The 13,358-nt window shown below is 35.0% G+C and overlaps 1 protein-coding gene and 1 pseudogene across 2 annotated transcripts in view; one reads left to right on the top strand and one right to left on the bottom strand.

Annotated features, from left to right (window-relative positions):
- LOC145278317 (uncharacterized) overlaps nucleotides 1-13,358 on the bottom strand; it is a 139,067-nt gene that overhangs the window by 94,591 nt on the left and 31,118 nt on the right. The gene's annotated exons all lie outside the window — the stretch shown is intronic.
- On the top strand, nucleotides 8,922-9,040 carry LOC145285064 (5S ribosomal RNA; annotated as a pseudogene).

The raw sequence follows: 13,358 nt of genomic DNA on the forward strand, positions 1-13,358 counted from the left end.
GTGTGTGTATCTGTGTATCTGTGTGTGTACATTTCCCTACGCAATAACTCTGTCAATTTTCAGTCTACAGACTCGAAATTTGATATACAGAGTATTGAGATTTGGGAAAATCGATGTGATCGGTTTTCGGCCAGAAATTTGGCGATTAAGGGGTCAAAGTTCAACGATTTGACCTTTGAGAACTCTACCAAACTCCTCCGACAATTTTCGGTCTAAACACTTGAAATTTTAGATATAGGTTCCTTGGACATGGATCTAACTTAATACCTTGATTTGAGCCCAAAACAATAAATGTTAAGGGGTCATAATAGGGGCCGAAGTTTAAAAGATTTACCACTTTTTTTTCTCAACATACATCTCCAAATACCCGGCCAACAACGGGCACCCATGCTAGTATATATATGAGGATCGCTACCAAGGTTAAGCCACATAATTTTTAACTGAAAAAGTCTAAAAGCTACGAAAACGGGAGTGGTATTATTAAAATGAGCGACTTTTTGTGCACCAGAATTTATTTTTCGACATAGTCATTACTATTCTCAATGCACTTTTACCAGGAATTCAATGACGCATCTCTGCTTCTGATGCACGTCCATGATAGGGATTACTTTTTAGAGTCTCACACCGTCAATATCTACAACAGAGAGGTGAAACTTTAAGATCATGAATACATTAATTCAGTCATCATAACAATGTAATTTGCAACCCCTTCTGATCCATTCTGGCAGAATAAAAGTAAGCATTAATTTTCGAACTACTCTTGTATATATATATATATATATATATATATATATACACACACACACAAGACCACCATTCGCCCATGCATTGAGTATTGTTTCCACATCTGGGCTGGTGCATCTACCATTAGTCTCTCCCTCTTCGATAAAATAAAATAAAAAAAAGAGTTGACAATCTAATCGGTCCCACTTTATCAACTAAGCTCCAGCCCCTGCCTCATCGCCACAATGTTGCATCACTGTGCCTATTTTACAAATATTTTGATGGAATGTGTTCTGATGAACTTGTTTCACTTGCACCCCCTCGACGTACATATCCCCGATCTAAAAGGAATATTTTCTTTATATAGTGAATCTAAATAAAACTAGGGGTGGGGCAACCAAAGTTATCTCGGAAAATCTGTTCTAGCAAAATTTACTTTCACTATGACTAATGTTTGTACAAAATTAAAAAAAATCCAAGGCGTCGTTATTAAGAAAAGGGCGCAAAAACGAACGGACAAAGGGACGAACGTAAGTGAACTACTAGATCCAATTCCTCCTTTTTTAGGGGTCTAACAATTCAAGTAATGCTTTTGATTGAAATGTGACGAACAGACAAACGGACGGAGTATTTATTGTAGAGAAGCATACATATTGTAACATGAGTCTATTCAAGTTAAGCGTTTACAAGGAAAAAGCGTAACTACTAACCCGATCACTATAGTGATCGCGCCACAATAAACAACATGAGTAGTTGGAGTAAATTAATTAAGCTGTTTGTGTGTGTGTGTGTGTGTGTGTGTGTGTGTGTGTGCGCGCGCGCGCACGCGCGTGTGTGCGTGTGTGTGCGCGCGCGCATGTGTGTGATACCGGCACGCACAGTAAAAATAGTAGCTCCGACGTTGTCCAATAATAATTGTCTGGTCACGTCAGTCTCCTGTGATTTTCTTCTCAGCCTGACCTACTCTCGCTCAGCTTCGACTCCAATGTCTCCCGGGACACCTTCAAACAACGATCTGTCTTTCTCGGAGTCCAAGCTTCAACTGTCGTTAAGTGTCTGATTGTCCTCCTAATTGTCATCAACCGGACAGTCGCCAACTGGACTGTCGTAAAAAAAAAAAAAAAAAAAAAAAAACTCGCAAAATACTAGAATCGTCAAACTCATTGACTGTCACGCCTCATAGCCTTCCCAGCGTGATAAAGCTCATTTTCAATCGTAGTATCCGTAAACAAAATATAAATATATCTCAGGTCTATTGTTCGATCCTTTTATTCTTTTGTTTACCCCAGTAGGCAGCTTTCTATCCATTATCTACTGATAAAGTTCCTTTTTTCTTTTTGTTATATTTTTCCTTTATTCTTTTTTTTACTTCCCAACAGTTGGGGTTGGGGCAAATAGTATAACGAACAACAGACCGACAGAAAACGTTTCCATTTTTATCCTGCCGTCGAACTAGAAGGACAGAGGTGACATATCTGTCCTATCCGGAGTTAGAAGAGGAAAAATTCATTTCAAATCGGAAAATATTTTTTAATTTTTATCCCATCTATTTTTATGGGGGGGGGTAATATGGTGTAATAAATGAATACGATACTTCTAAATTAGATCACGTATGAATATGAAATTTCAACTAGAAATGAAGATTAGAATTTAAGTTAACGTGTCAAAGAAAATATCGTCAAGAACTAGAAGTTAACGTGCCAAAATGATCCAGCGTGAATTCTCTCCCTTGAGTTTTGACGACGATGCCAATCAGACGTGGTTTGGAGGTCTTCACCTCTTCCCCACTGGGATCGGTGGTAGGAAACCTATATAGTGTGTGATATCAAGATAATGCACACTTTAAATATAAATAAATAAAAACAAAGTATACTAAACCCCCAAATATGTACTATTTTCATTAACAACTATTGTAACGGCTGCTAAAACAAAGAATAAAGGAAATAGGGATCCGGACCGTGACAAAGAAAAGGGAGAAAAGAGAATGAGCGGCAGACGATACAACAATAGAAGATTACTACAGCTACGACGTGTCAACAAGGCTATAATTGTCACGAGACGAAGAGTCATGGTTCGGTTATGTAACAAGCTGGAATTTTAAAGTCGCCATAACGCCATATACACCCATGAGCCAAAAAATGGGCCAAGAGTGAAAGAAGGAAGATATTGATTTTTCAATATTTTTCCATGAATTTTTGTTAATTTTAACTGAAAATTTCAATTTTGCAGATCATTATTTTTTATAGCATATAATAATAAGTGGAGAAATCAATCCTAAATATGGTAAGACCGCATCTTGGCGAGAATATAAAAAACCGAATTGTAGGATTAAGGCAGTCCAAAATGACTTACAAGCAGATTTTTGATATTTTAAGAAAAGAAAATGTGAAAATATCTATTTCTGTGGTGAAGCAAATTGATCAAAGGTTCGAAGTCGAATGTTTGGTAAAAGGGAAATCTGGATCTGGTCGCCCTAGAGCATTCACTTTGAAGGATGACCACATGCTTAAATTAACTGTTTTGAAGGATTGAAAGAAAACTTATGTTGACCATAGCAAAGAATTCAAAACAGAGGCTGGAAATTCTCTTTCTAGATATACAATATCTAAACAAAAGAAAGAAATAGGATTTTCTTCTAAAAAGCGTGCAAAGAAGCCATTATTATTTAAGAAGAACATCAATGATAGAAAGATATTTTTCTCATGTTATGGCAAGAAATATACAGACTGATTCAGGAATGTTTTCTTGTCAGATTAATCGATTTTGTCTTGTTAGTGATGCTCCCGAACGGTGCATTCAAAGAACTGGAGAAAGATTTTCGTCAAGTTGCATAAAAACAACAGTTAAACACAGGAATGGAGGGATAATGGTATGGGGAATTTTTCTGCAGCAGATGTTGGGGAAGTTATTAGATGTGAGAAGTCAATCAATCCAAAGAAATACATTCGAATATTACAAACAGGACTATTACTAAGTATCCAGAAGCTGGGAATACCCCAGAACATTATTTCTCAATATGATAATGCTCCTGCACACACTGCTAAAGTCACAAAAATAGGGTTTTCTGATAATTCAATTGATGTGATGTTTTGGCCAGGTCAAAGCCCCGATTTAAACCCAATCGAGAATATTTGGTTCATAATATCTCGTGTATTGGCTGGAAGAACTTTTTTGAACAATGACAAACTGTGGGAAGCTGTGCAAAGCGAATAGAATAGCATTTCCTTCTCAGTGTTCAACTTTGGTTGAGAGCATATCTAAAAGGATTGATCTTTTAAAGAAATCAAAAGGGAATGCGATTCCACCCTAAGCATTTATTAAAGTAAATGTTTCGTTCCGTGTTATTAGTCTCGTTTAAGTTTCCTTGTTCAATTGTTCTTTGTTCAATATAGCATTTAGTGCTATAAACTGTATAAAATTTGTTTGGCCCATTGTTTTTTTTTTTTTTTTTTTTGTTTTTTTGTTTTTTTTTCTCACGAGTGTAGGAGAGTTGGAATTCCCTCATTGATCCCTTGTGAGGAGGCTACAAATGAGGACAAAGCACCATAGACATCTTGCTTTTGTCTATAAAAGAAAATAACGATAACATTTTGTTCGAGTATTTGCTTTATCGTTATTTTCATGGCAAGTGCTCGTCTGAGCTCCAATCTATGGTCACCGGATTTCCAGATGACTATAATACGGTCGTCTTCAAGTCCAACGTAAACAAATTCTTGACGAACCGTCCCCCTAAGTAATTCAATCGACAAATTTTCCACTACTTACGATTACTACGCTATAATCCCATTGACTACTGTACACCCATTAACCCTTATCCTCGAGTGGTCTCCGGGTCTTGATAAGTGGTGACTTTTATATAAAAAAATGAGGTTGGTGCAACAATAATGTTGTTTATTGATGTTCAACTTCATGTCCAAAAATGACATTATTTTTGCAACAACTAATTACAAAGCTAGAAGGAGTATTATGTGATAATCTCATTTGGTGATGAATCCATTTAGACGTTTTTGTCACTTTGAAATACTAACAGAATCAACACACGGACAATCTTAATATAAAATCACATTTTCACTATTAATCATTCAATAATGATCCCATATTAATGGATGGTTTCCAGCTTACGTAGAATTCATCATTCCAATAGGAGGTGACGGTGGTTCAGTGATTAATGAGACCGACTGATGATCTGGTCCCAAGTTCGAATCAAGTTCCTTCTGTAATATAGGGCGGACGGCTATATGCAAATGCGTGCGAAATGACACAAAAAAGGGACTATAAAAAGGAGAAAGAGAACCAATCATGGGAAAAACGTGGGCCACTTTAGAGGCGTGAATAACGTTCGAGATAACGTGGGCGACGTGGATAACGTTCAAAATCACGTAGGTGATATCACGTTAGTGGCGTGGATAATGTTCGATCATCACATGGGTCATATCAAGTTAGAGACGTGGATAACGTTCGAGATCACGTAGGTGTCATTATTGCCGTAAAAATGAGGAAATAGATGTTGTTACAAAGAAAAAGCGAGTTGAAGTTCTTTTCCATTCTTTGTCTACTTTGCGACTGAAAACTACAACGTCTCGGTTCCTGGACACGGTTACGTTCTATAAAAATCACTTTCATTTAGGTATATTGACAATCTTTACGTAGTACCTCCCGTAAGTAGACGATGTCTTTCTAGAAAGAATTCTGGTTAGAAAAATATCGGAGAAACCAATGTAAACAACAGAATCTTCGGATTCAGATGATGATGATGATGATGATGATGATGATGATGATGATATCTTTCATTGTTCAATGACCTTATGAAGTCGAATCAAATAATGACGTCTCAATGAAGTGTAAGATTTCAACTATTTCGCATGCTACAAATAGCCCACTTATTCCGAGTGTGTCATATATTACGTCGAGTCTGAACAGGTCAAGCTTGAATGACAAAGACATTCAGATCTCTACAATTTCTCATCTTGTCAAAATCACGGCCAAAGTATAGCGTTGCGGCTTATGACATTTTAGTTCCATATTGAGAATCTTCTCTTTCCACTTAAATGTGTAAAAATACTGTCATTTTCTCTTTCCACTTAAATGTGTAAAAATACTGTCATTTATAAGACACGCGCGGATTGGTTAATGTAGTTATGGCCAGTTTATAAAACACACGTCGATTGGCTAAAAGGTAAACTCAATCATGAAGCCTATATAAACTTAAACCTTTCATTAAAACTTACCTTGCATAGGTCAACTGTATTGTTTTTAATTTGTTTAAAATATTTAGTTCCCATATATATATATATATATATATATATATATATATATATATATATATATATATATATATATATATATATATATATATTAGGGGGTATTCCTTAATAGAAGTGTTGATTGAGTTTGAATAAAATAAAATACGTATTAGATACGTTTGAAGTCAAAAGCAACGCATTATTACGAAAATAAACAGATATTTTTTTTATTTTTATTTCAAACAAAATTAAATATCTGTTTATTTCCGTAATAATGCGTTGCTTTTAGCTTCAAACGTATCTAATTCTTATTTCATTATATATATATATATATATATATATATATATATATATATATATATATATATATATATATATATACTCGGGTTTTTTTTTATATTCAAAAGTAATGGACTAATGAATTCAACGAGGTTGTTAGATAGTGCTCAATAAAAAGAGCTGATAATACTTGTTTATTGTTATATAAACATGCTCACATCCCGCTGCTACAAACAGCCACTTGTTTCAATCAAACAACAGATATCATCAGGCAGCGACTTGACTATTCAAAAGTTCAATGAATAAATATATATATATATATATATATATATATATATACACACATATATATATATGTTTTTTTTTTTCAAACGATAAATACGGTTAATAGTGGCTTCGCCTCGAAGCTCATTTTCTTATTTACTTAGAAAGTCGCCCATAATTTGTTTGGACGTATATAACATTTTTATTTATTTATTATTTTTTAAAACAGTAATCTAAATAGTATACATACATACATACATACATACATACATACATACATACATACATACATACATACATATATATACACATATACAGGAACTAAATAATTTTAAACAAAAAAAAAAAAGAAACTAAGATACTTATTTTCACTTTTATTTCCGTTTCGTTTTACTCCTTCTATCTGTTATATGTCCACATTGTTAAACCGCTGAACAGAAAAAAAATCTAATAGAAATAAACAGTTTATGTTTCAGTCTGAAAAAGTTAAACTCTGCAACTAAAGAAAAACGATAAAATTAAAGCATTTAAAATGATATTTCATTTCCTTCATTCTTTCAGACTTCAGTGACAAAATAAATAGTCAAGGTAGGAGAAATATGGCGGCTTAAACGTCTGCCTCCATCTTAAGCGACGATAAAGTAGTTTAGGCCGACCTGGAAATGCGGCCATTAATAGCCAGATGACAGATAATGGATGTCAACAGTTTATTTCGCCTTAACAAACGAGTACATGTTTAGAGACAAAACAAAGCGAAAGGAATTAATTAGACTTTAATGCATTCCCTGTGTTTGTTTAATTAAACAAAAGTTCTCAATCTTTCCTTATTTTCTTGCAGATGTTGTTATTCAAAACATGTCGATAATACAAAGAAAAGAAAGATTACGTCACAATTTCGAACTGAATTTTTTTTTGTTTCATTTCATAAACGAAAAAAATAACCAACTTTTTATCCGTTCTTCGAGTTACGAACTAAGTAAGAGAAAAATCGATAACATTTTAATAGGCATTTTTTTTACCCGCTAATAATGCTCTAGCGGCGTTCAGATAATGTCGTACCTCATATTTAGTTAAAACTCGTGTTGTTGCATGAAGGGGGATCATAGAACGGATGATACGTAATGTAACGGGTTACACAGCGACAACGACGACCCAATTACTTGTGGATTTCACATTTATAATAGAAGGGATGTAGATGTGAAGAGAGAAGTATTAACGAAGAGTTCTTTAAACACAGAGGGGAGATTTATTATCGATGAGGGAAATACAGTCAACATTTTGGAAGGGGGCTTCATATAAAGTTGATTATGCAAGACGATGGGACAGCACGAAGATACATATAAACTTGGAAGTCAAAAACACATCATCTTGATTGAAATAAAGAACGAATAAAAAGGCTTACATAACAAATAAAGACATTTATTTTCTAGCTGGAGATGGAAATGATAAGAATCCGATGCCTGAAAATATTACTACATTGTCTCGTCTTCCTCCTCTTCGCTTCCTAAAGGAGCTTAGGCTAACTCTCTCTCACTCCAACTCAACTCGAATTGAACTCTCACTCGCTGTCTACCTCCACTTGAGTCTAACTTAACTGTATATATTGATTCTATATTTCTTTGTGACGTCAGAACGCTGCCAACATGTGCAGGTCTTGCACGTGGACATTGCATATGCTCTAACATGTGTCCTGGCAGCACAAAGAACATTCCTTAATTGCATTGTCCTATTATTTCTCTGAGCTAACTTTGTTGTATAATTGTTTCTAATTGCAATGGATAGTTCCACTGAATTCCTGGAATCGTATCTAAATAGCAATAATGTATGCATTTTTACTTTTGATAACTACGTTCGCTTCCAGCATTCTCCTTTAATAATAATTATATTCGACCGTTATTACTTCGTTTCTCTAAATACCGGGATTTATCCACTTCAATATACAACAGTGTCACGTCGAACCCTAACGTGGGTGACAAGCAAATAATGAATCACATCAATTCCCGCTGGGATCAGAGTGTAGCAATTATTCTGTTCCCATTTGTCATTAAATCATATAATCAGAAAAGGTCTTGACACAGCGAGATTATCCTTCTACGATCATAATGTTGTGATGGAAAGCGATCTCCTCGGATTACCATTTACCCTTTTATAGGATAAAAGTTGTTTATTTTTAATGCCACCCGTGGTGATACATTTGCATTGAACCGATGCCTGTCACTCGAGTCGCAAAGATTACAACAAACGGGTAAATATTCACTCTCGGGTAGATTTAGTTTTACTTTGTTAAGAACTAGCAGGCTTCCAAGCGTTGCCCGGTCATAAAATACGCATAAATATTATATTTTAATACATTATTATTTTATTTATTATCATAGAGCCAATTATTTATTGATTATTACCCAATATATAGTAATATATGACATAATCACGTTGACACACCGGTTCCCGTCAGATCACCGAAGTTAAGCAACGTTGAGTCTGGTCATTACTAAAATGGGTGACCAATTTGGGAAATCCAGGTGCTGTATGTAGGAGGACGTCGACACCTGCCTGCAAAAAAAAAAAAATTGTAAAAAACCTAACGTCGTCATCTCCCCTAACGGGGATATACATGCGACTGGGGACCGTTTGTGAATTTCATACTCCCATGAAACTTCCCTTCTCCGGAGGAAGCTGGTTAAACCCTGAATAGGGTTTGTGCTGACTGCACATACACAATATATAATAATGATTTAAAAAAAAATCCAATATATAGTAATGATTATAAAAAAAATATGGTACACCTGTCGTTCATGGCAAAATATATGTTGCTATCATATAAGAGAGATTTTCATTTTTTCTGTCGGGCATTACAACCAGTAAAAGAAACCATCCCTGTCTCCGGAAGAGTATATTCTGAAGACTGGAAGCGTCTCAACAGAGTTTTTAATGTTTTATTGTATCACCAATTGGAAACGATCTTATAAATTTTAACCGTGTGCCCTTTTTTTACATAGGCATTACCACTTATCAAAGCCCAGAGACCACTCGAGAATAAAGCTTAGAGAGTGTACAGTGGTCAATTGGACAATATAGTAATCTTTAGTAATGGAAATTCGATAAATTTGTTTAGTGGAACGGCTCATCAAGAACTTGTTTACGTTGGACTTGAAGACAGCCATATTGTAGTTAGCTGGAAAGCAGGCAAACGAACGACAGTTCCACAGGTGTGCAGTTCTAAGAAAGAAACTTTGCTCATGGAATCTACGTTTATGTTTAGGCATAGATAAAGAGTGGGGCCTCTAAGTTATATTTCCGGTTGAAATGTTACACACAGACGACCTTTATAAAGGTATGTCTTGGTCTTTATCTTTCAAGAATGCCGCACTCTCCGAACCGATATATCCGTTAATTGGTTTATTTTTGTGCAAGTGAATTAATTGCCACATTTATCACAAATATACAAGGGTCATTCCAAAAGTAAAGCCTTCTATTTTTAAACTGGAAAACAAAAACATTAGAGAGTTACGAAGACGGAAGTGATACCATTAAAACAAGCCACCTTTTAAAAAATATTTTTTCTTTTTAGTCACTATCCATGTCTACACAATGCATTTTTTGCCAACGTCTTTTGGTGGTCCAGTTCTTAATTTGTGGTCGATTTTAGTTGGAGACAGCGATCCCAAGTCCGGGGGCTATCTCAGACCGACGTGAATACCTTTGACGAGCAGAACTAAATCGCTTTTTGCCTTTGCTTATATTGATTATTTCTGTTACTCCTTCCTCCTCCTCTTCGTATATAGAAATTCTAAATAACCTTTCTTTCTCTTTTTTTTTCTCTTCAACTTCACCTTCACCTTCGTATCTTCGGATCAGAGAGATGTTTGTGTTTCGAAATTCTAGAAAATATCTTTCGATAGTTTTGTCCATAACATTGCTTACTAAGCTTGGTGACACCAGCTGCAAACAATCCCGGCAGGGTCACAGGTCACAACTGCTATTCGAATATCCCCATTTCATGGGAAACACTTATGCATACGTTTCTCGCTATATTTGATAATTTTTGTAGGTTTCTTTTTCCCTTTCCAATCTGTCAATATTATGACACGTAAAAATATACCAGTCAGGCCACTCAGTGTTGACGCGGGCATAAACAATCAGATGCGACTATTTCGTAATAGAAGGGACGTAATTCATTGTCACAGTTTGTTTTTGTTTTTTACGGCATATTTACGACACTTTTTACGACACTTTTTACGACACTTTTACGCCATTTAATATCGAGACTAATTATAATGTGTTAGATGTTTGTTAGTTGTTTTTGCTTTTTTCTTTTCTTTTGTTGTATATTTTAATCTCTTTCAAGAATTCAAGAATTTTTTCTGAGTCAATTCTGTTAAATATCTCCATTAGACTATTGTTAATACTTTATTTGGGCCCGTTTAAAGTCCACACCGTGTATGATGTACTGTGTAGAGCTCCTGACACGTTATGTAAATAGGCACCTCTTCTCCTATTAGTATATGTGAGTGAGTGACATGAATGTGAACTATTTGTAGTCGTCATTACTCGAGATATGACATTTTCTTTTTATTGTCATGACTGTCTAGTATATATCCGACACAGTTAGACACAGTTAATCAACCGAGAACCACATCACTCTATAAAAGCATATAAGATATCAACGGATACACACTCGAGAGTCAAAACAATGAAAAGAATATGCTGTTGTCCAAGCCCTAGTCATTACTACCTCTTCTTTACCTGAAATCATTTTTTGTATCTTTTATTCCGATGTTTGGTGTTACTTTGAATAGTTTATTCTCGGTGCAGGATTTTTCCCGTTGTATGGTTTTGTTGAAGTGATTCTTTTGCTGTTTTACCCACTTTTTCGTTAAACCTTTTTAATATAAATTGAATACAGCTCCTAAAGTAGACGAGTTCATTCCTTCATCTGTTTATAAGAAATGACTCGGTGAGCCTCCATCTTAAATGTGTGGCTAATTTTCCTTCTGTTTTTCTGAATGTCAACTAATCCAGTAAAGATAACAGAAACGACGCCGGCGTTTCGCAGATCATCATTCAAGTCACGTTCGGCCGCATTCCGATTGAGACTGACTCACGCAATCCTGTCCTTGTACGGGTAAAGAAGGCATTTTCAAAAAGGAAATTATCGATAATTAATTACAGTTAAAAGGTCTTAGGTTGAAAGGAAACAATAGCAGCCGGTCACAAGAGACTTGTCAGTTGAAAGCGATGTGACAGTAGTCATCGCCACCACCGACGCCACGACGATCACTGTTTCTTCAAACTGACAATGCCTGCTTGAGATGAGCTAGCAAATTATTAAGCAACAAACGATTGGCGATAGATCAATGGCAACAGGAACGAAACGGAGTGAAAACAGCAGCAGGAAAAACAGAGAGGTGACGGTCGCTAAGACTTTAACCGGCTAAGCCTACCTAGGCGAATTGAACCAGTATTCTCCGAAGGAAGAAGTTTCACGAGAATATCAAATTCACAAGCGGTTCCCAGTCGCTTACATATCCCTGTCAAGGAAAATGAATACGTTAGGTTTTTCAGTTCTTGTAGGTAAACTACTACGTACAGCGTCTGGTATTCCTAAAAGGTCATCTATTACTGACCAGGCTCAACGTTGCTTAACTTTGGTGACCTAACATTGATAGTTAGGTTGTCTACATATTGGTAAACAAATGAATTTCGAATATGATTTAAAAGGTTATTAATGACGACCACGAAGAAGGCTGAGTCTAGTATCGATGCTTTAAGTTGGTAGCGTGTGTTTCAGATTACGGCATATCAACTACCCTTTGTAGAACATTTTTAGTAATGAGTCACCATTTATCAATAATAATAATAATAATAATAATAATAATAATAATAATAATAATAATAATAATAATAACTAACGGGACCTGTGGAAATTCCACAGAGGACTCATTCATATGTAATATATTGATGTTAGCATTCTGTGGATGCTCAGTGTAAATGGAGACGCTCTGATATTATTGTAGTTTTTTTTAAAACTGCAAAAGTATTTATATAAGCTAGCACGAACGGCCGGGTAAAGCCCGGTCGTAAAGTACGCTTAAATATGATATTTTAATTCTTGCCGATTTCATATATATTATTATAGCGTTAATGTTCTATCGATTGTTATATATTATAAAGTTGCGGTTTCAAAAGTAAGACAAATATATCCACATGACTTGGGCGCATTAGCTTTAATCGAAACCGAAATAAAAACACACACACACACATATATATATATATATATATATATATATATATATATATATATATATATATATATATACTTCAGAATAGTTTTTATTTAACAATCAGTTGTTATGGAAACGTGAGATTGTAGGTTTACAAAAATATTACTGGCAGTAATGTTCTATAAGTTATCCCATCTAAACAGGAATTGCTCGATATGCAAGATAGAGCAAATAAATTTATACAAAAACTTGCCCGATTCGGATATCTACACAGCTATACGGATTACCCAATATATAGCTTGGACATTATTACCAAACGGATGTATAGAACATATAACATGGATTTTACCAAGCAAGCTGGATCTAAAAAACATTCATATCCTTTTTCTACAAATACTCCTGATACAGGACTTTTGATAAATGCATTATTTCCACTTTGACTTTCCATGTCTCACTGATTTTAGCAAATAGGGTGCATACCTTTATAACTATTTGCTAATATTTTCTCTTCTCTGATGAGATGGTAGACATCGAAACCCTATAGGTTAAGGAGATTAATTTTCTAAGGCATTCTTTGTCTTGCTTAGAATAATAAAAAGTCTTTTATATGAAACTCAACCACTTCATT

The sequence above is a fragment of the Euprymna scolopes genome, chromosome 1, assembly GCF_053919585.1.
Source record: "Euprymna scolopes isolate OS-2025 chromosome 1, ASM5391958v1, whole genome shotgun sequence".
Taxonomy (NCBI): Eukaryota; Metazoa; Mollusca; class Cephalopoda; order Sepiida; family Sepiolidae; genus Euprymna; species Euprymna scolopes.